This window comes from Micropterus dolomieu, linkage group LG09 (assembly GCF_021292245.1).
Source record: "Micropterus dolomieu isolate WLL.071019.BEF.003 ecotype Adirondacks linkage group LG09, ASM2129224v1, whole genome shotgun sequence".
NCBI lineage: Eukaryota > Metazoa > Chordata > Actinopteri > Centrarchiformes > Centrarchidae > Micropterus > Micropterus dolomieu.
Window position 1 is genome coordinate 19,799,223 of NC_060158.1, and position 6,864 is coordinate 19,806,086.

The window sequence follows — 6,864 nt, forward strand, 5'->3', positions numbered from 1 at the left end:
CACACACACACGCACGCACACAAACAATTGGCTTATGATGTTTAGATTAATTCAGACACTAAAAGCTCACTATAATATGATTTTACAGATATCGACGCAACCTATTTAACTTTAAATGAAGTGTAAATCCCTTCCTGGAGTGATAGAACCGCAGTGGTTTTGTCGGGAAAAGAAAGCGACGTACAGATAGCCCAATCAACATGCCATAAAACCTTGTTAGACAACAAGTAAACAATCAAGTCTGGGGAGGAACTGACAGTACAGTTTAACGCCACGTCAGGTAGGCCTATAGGCTGAAAAGGAGGCTCAATTGGCGCCCTCAGTGTCTTGCAAAGAAACCTCCTGTAGTTTAAGTCTTGCAAAGAAATGAAAAGCCCCAGAGCTTTAGTACAGGCTGTTTTGTTGTCTTCATTTTGTGGTAGAAAGAAGGGCCACCCCACCTGCGCCTCAAAGCATCCATTGACTATATTCTATAAGCTCTAAATGAAAACACCATCTCTAGTGAAGTGTGCTGAGCAGGAGGCCGAAAAGGTACAGTGTGATTATACAAAAAGAAGACTGGTGCCAACTGCGGCCTTTTAATTCACAGTCTAATAGATGCATTTAAAGGTCCCAAAATACAACTTAAATAAACATGGAGGTTTGCGAAAAGTAAGACAAATCAGTGGTCTCACAGCCAAAACTAGGCTGAGCCAATCAATGCATTTATATTTTTCAGACAAAACATTCATTAAAAATATAAATATACGTGTTCACCTTCTTCTCCTTTGTATGTTTAAACACTGACTTTCTCCACAAACGTGTTTTTGAACTTGAGTGGCGCATGGTCTTGGCTCAGCTGTTATGTTCCTGGCTACACTGATACGAGCCTGGGGTTGCTGGGGGGATTATAAAGCCATCAGACTAAAACATGAAACAATCGGACTTGCACTTAGTTGCCTACAAATGAACGAGCAGGAATATGTGAGTAAATTAGAACCTGATTCGGCGAACAACTGTTGATTTATCCACAGGTGACAGAAATGTCGGCCGACAGCGATGGCGACGACAGAGGTGCCGGGTGGACCACACAGGGACCATGCAGGGAAACTGACCAACTCCATGGTCAACTGGAGCACCTCTGGCAAACCGGCGGGGGGACTCACAATGCTGGATTAGCCTGCAGAGCTTATCCTGGGAAACGAGGCGTCAGCAGGAGCAGGCCTGGACAAAAGGACATAAACTGGACTTCTTTGGAGGAAATAAATTACCTTTTGTAAAGTAAAAATAGAGATAGAATGTGAAAGACAGAAATAAGTCGCAATTTGTGATGCAGGGATACAAACTAGGCTTTTGCATCAGGCTTAGCCTCTTATCTTAATTGCGCACTTGCTATTTGTGGCCTGGGGGATCGTAGCACAAAACAACAGTCAGAAGTTTAGAAAATTAATTTCCACTTTCATTCCAGTCTTCAAAATGTGTGCGCATGCTCAAAAATTGAAACATCTAATACATTTAATAAAGTCGGATTGAGTCTGGTGATCAGTAGACATTTTTTCTTTTCTTTTTTATTCCCTTGGATGCTTTGACTTAAAATAAAATAGCCTATATTATATGTTTGGTTGTATTTCAGCATTTGCATCTGCCTTTGGACGTGATCTCCCACAATGAATTAGAATATTTAAAAGTCGTCGGTGCTAACGTGCCGTTTGGAAATGTGCAAGTCAAACTAACCCAACCCTCACAGTCTAGTTTAATCTGACATTTAGATGCCATTGCGTTTTTTGTTTGTTTGTTCCAAATGTGAAATTTTCAGTTAACGGCCACAGACAGCAGATATAGTCTGTGTCAACTAGTATTTATATCAAATAGGTTCTAGGCATATTCTGTCTCATGGTAGTCAGGTTTATTCAGTTGACATCAAGAAAACGTTGCCGCTGGATTAAATGACTACACTTGCCTTTTATGTAGCCTGCGGATCCTGGCTGTTAATGATCGTGGCCACCAAATGATCATACAATAACTGCTTCTACTATCTCTCTTTTTTAAATCGTGTAGTTCAATCAAAAAGTCTATTTTACTTGGTAAGAAGACTAAACTATGTAAAACTCTTAACATTGGCTCTTACATTAATTTATTTAGGATTAAAACAAGAACTCTGAAAAACAAGAATACTGTCTGAAGTACCTGCGAATATGAAGCATCGGTTCATGCTTTACACTTTTAAAAGAGACAGATTTCAGTAGCCTAATCGCTTTTTGTAAGCACTTTTCCATAACCAATTAAAGATAAAGATAAATAAAAGAGTGCTGCAGAAATCGGCCTTATTATCTATTATCATTTGCAAGCTAAGTGTAGGCCTATTCTTTGATTATAATTAACGTGAAATATGTATTTTGTTTTGAGGGAATTCACTTGTGTGTTTCGCAAACAGAAACCAAGCGAAGCAAACACACTGAATAGATTCAATGTAATCCGTTGATGCTCGCTATCGTCATTTAAAAAAAAAAAAAAACACTTGGGCCATACAACCTACATGACGGAGCACAGTAAATTATTTGGCATTTATATTTCAAACTAAAGAAGATGATCTACGCAGGCATCAGGACGGGAAAAGCCTGTCTGTGGAGGAATAAGGCGCCGACTGGGACATGGCTTTCACATAATCTCGGTCAAGTGCTTCCATTTGACCGCTGTCACGGCCTTGGATAATCTTATGTCTGCTCAGGTCTCTGTGGTGTATTACGAGATTACCTTCCAAACTCGTGCTTTCAAGCTTGACCAGAGCTATATTGCTGACCTCGCCTCCATTACAGACAGAGGCAGCGAAGGTCAATGTAAAGAGCATTGCCTAGTGTTGGCCCCGTCTGTGTTCAACCAGGTCGGACAGGCAGGCGAGAGACAGACCGTGCTGCTTATGGGATATGTGGTGAATTAGACCAATGCACTGATCAGAAAACCTCATAAGTTATTAGTTTGTTCCATAATACAGAGTTTCTGCCTTAATTATATCCTACAGATTATCTCTGATGATGCAAAATAGCCGTTTCGAATAATTTGACTAAAAAAAAATATCTTGAAAGAGGCTATTTTTCACTGTTCGTGTAACATGGCACTGAATACTAAAACGTCACAGGCTTTAAAATAGTCGATGTGTTGTTTGAGAGTGCACTTAACAGACAATAATTTCATTCTTACTTCACTTTCTTCACTTATTTGTGAATGAAACATGGGACTCCATGTCTATCTGAAATTAACTGTGATTCACTCTTTTGCCTTAGTGTGGCAGCAGAACTCAAGTATTGCACAAAGATGCAGTCCAGCCTCCTCTGTTTTCCTGCCACAGTCCTTGGGCTGTCCCATTAAAGAAGGCTCCTGCGAGAAGGGCGGGAGGCGGAGCGTTGTGCTGTGAGCTTTGGACTGTCACGTTATGCCCCTGCTTGGAGGCGGGACTTGTGGGCTTTGTTGTGGTTCTCTGCAAGCCAATAAGACGCGGACGTGCTCCCTCGCAGCCAATGAGCTGCCGCGCCAGTGACGTCACTGCAGTCCACTTCCGCTCTTCTGTATTTTTGGACTACAGGATGCACGGCGCAGTCAGACGTCGCTCATTTCTCCCATCTCTGAGCTTATTGTATTTATAACGCGTCAGAGGACTTGGGAGAATGGCAACGGTGCATTCTGTGCTCGTGGACGTATAAACACCAGACAAATGTGAGACAGTATAGTCTCTCACATTTGTCTGGTGTTTGTTTCTCCCAGCCTGCTGGTCATGCGCAAATCAGCACAAGATATCAGACTACTAGGCTACTATTTAAAAAATACTCTGCAGGGCCAGCCTTAGGTTGACTGTAAATAACCCAGAATCAGTGTTTGTTTAGGCTACTTAGTATTTGAAGTTTTTTCACAAAACCGTGAAACAAACCATGAATATGTTTGTGAATATTCATCAGGTCATAATTATTCAGGGAAAGTTAAAACAAGGGCAACTGGACTTCGCTGAAGACACATGAAGACGTTTCGCCTCTTATTCAAGGGGCTTCTTCAGTTCTATAAATTATGAGGCCTGCATGAAACTCTCATTAAGAATGTGCTTCGAAATGTTAACCCATTAAGATGAGATATTAGACGTCAAAAATAAATATACAATTAATAAATACTTAAGTGTAGTGGAAAATAATAGACAATGTAGGCCTATATCTACAACTGACAACAGCATCATTAATTATCACCACCTCTACGACCAATAACACAGCTACTATTGATGTGACTACTACTTAAAGGCCTGCTAATAATACTACCATTTAACAATAATACTTATAACAGAATAATTTAGCACCCAGGTTCCAGATAAGGACTCTCAGAATAAAAACAATTTTAGATATCCTATAATATATAGCCTTTATTTTATTTTTATTTTTTTTTCTGCACACACACACCTTATGTGTGAGTGTAACACGTATGCCTATGTTTATATATATATAATTATTGGTAGAAGTTTTAAAAATAGTATTATTAAAATATCTAGGCCTAACCCAATTTACGACAGAAACCAACAGGCCGTTGTGCTTGAAATTATTGTGAGAACATCTAATGCATAAAGCCATTACATTTCACTAAACGGGCTAAAACAGTTATATCACCACGTAAATCTGCCAAACAGGTGGGAAAGACAGCCGGAGGAGCTAGAGCTGTGAATAAGGAGGGATTTGGTTTCATGCCTGACATTTGACTGCCAGTAAGATTGAATCATAGTCATTAATGCAGCCAAACCATGCATACTGGGATGTTGGGTTGTTGTTTTTTTGTTATTTTTGCTGCTGCTGCATTACAACCTAGTCAATCAAAAATAAATTATTTTAGAACAAAAAGTAAATATTCACATTCTATACGCTACCACGTTATTATCGACAGTGAAAGACGGATGATAAGCGCGTGACCGGGGACGAAGTAGCCCAAATACGTTCAGTACGTGCCGTCTTTTCCACACCACCAAACTGCTAACAGCGAACGTTAAAATCAATTCATTTGAATTGAATTCCCTTAAATGAAAACTGCAGTTCACCTCATTTAGTGGCCTACCAATATTTTCCTATATTTTATTTAAGAAAGTGACGCATTTTCAAGCAAAACATGTCCATGTATCCTTCAGAAAATGCACCAAATTTAATCAATCAATTAAATTCAAACCATATAGAAAAATCTTAAATACAGTGACCCAGAGTAATTTTCTTATTTCTGATTAATGCAGCAATCACGGGAAGCCTACAGAAATGGTCAAACTAGAATCAAAGAGACAAAGGGACTCCTTTGTATAGCCTACATACACATAGGCCTATGTATTTAAAAAGCTTAGAGGAGACAAACAAATAACGCGGTTGAATGTTCATAAATTTGTGTGTGTATATATATATATATGTATGCATATGCAAAGTTGTACGAGTAAAGTAGCTGCATATCAGTAAACACAACGCATGAAGGCAACGTTAATATTTGAATTTATATATATTTGAAGTGTGACACGCAGTTGAAAAGTAACCTTGAACGTATGGATTTTACCTTTAACATACTTATGAATAAAACAAAAGCACTAAGAAACACACTTGGGGAGAAAATGACACGTTTACCTCAATGCCCTTCAACATTAAATGCCCTTGCTATAATTTTGTTACTTCAGCGATTGTTTTAATTTTACAGTCACACACACAAAATAGTGAGTAATAGTCTTTTTTCCTTTGCAGTGGTTTATACATCTTAATTATTAAAAGTTTTCCAGCGCTTTCCACCTGCATTTGTTTAGACTATTAGGGCTGCTGTCTCGGTCAAAATATTAAGGCAACTATCTATTAGGCTATAGAATGAAATGAATAATAATAACAATAATTTACTGCTATTATTATTAGTAGCAGTAGTACTAGTAGTAGTAGAAGAAGAAGAAGAAGTAGGCCTTCAAACTCTGTATAGGACCAGTGATAATCCTGATAATCCACTTGAGTATGTCACAAAGTCGTCGCTAGATGGCGATGCCAGACTATTTTCCAGAACAGACAAGGCCCATCTGACTTATTTCCTCTTTTTCCAGAGCCAAACAGGGCAATACTACACATTGCAAATATTTGGATTTCAAAACAGAATTTGTATAGCATATTTGTATTAGTGGATAAAGAAAGCTGTTTGCAAAGCCACTACAAGAAATTCTTCTCCATTGAAAACTAATGTGTAACATGCAGCGGGAAAATGGGCCTTAAATTGTATTTTAAAGTGTAGGGATCATAGAAGAGCATTTTTTTGACAAGAGGTTGAATGTAATATATATATATATAAACTGAGCTATCATCAGGGTCTCGTGCGATGAATCTGATCCATTTTCAACATAATATGGATAAAAAACCAAGTCCATATTTTATTGGGACGGACTTTAATACCGACATACTGGACTCACGAACACAAACAACCTGGATATCATGCCGGAATTTACTTTATATACAACCACATGAATACGCAGACATTATAAAAGCTATAATTGATATGAAGACATATCCCGAACGATTATCTAAGCATTATAATAATAAGAATTGCACCATGGATGTGATACGAATGAGAGCACGGGTTCATATGATAAGACTAAACTTCATACAAGCTAAGCATGTGATTAGGTTTTTAAAAGAAACCAGGAAAGATTAATATTTAACATTCCCAAGGTCCAAATCCGAATCACCGTCACTTCCTGTGAATCTTCGCATTTATCACTCTCGTTAAACTTGCAGATAAAGGCGTAGCTCGGTGGACGTCTTTCTGAGCTGGGGTCAGTTGTGTTGAGAGTGAGCATGCCAAAAGAAAAAGAAAGTCACACATTCTGCAGCTATAGGCTATATTTTATACCCCCCC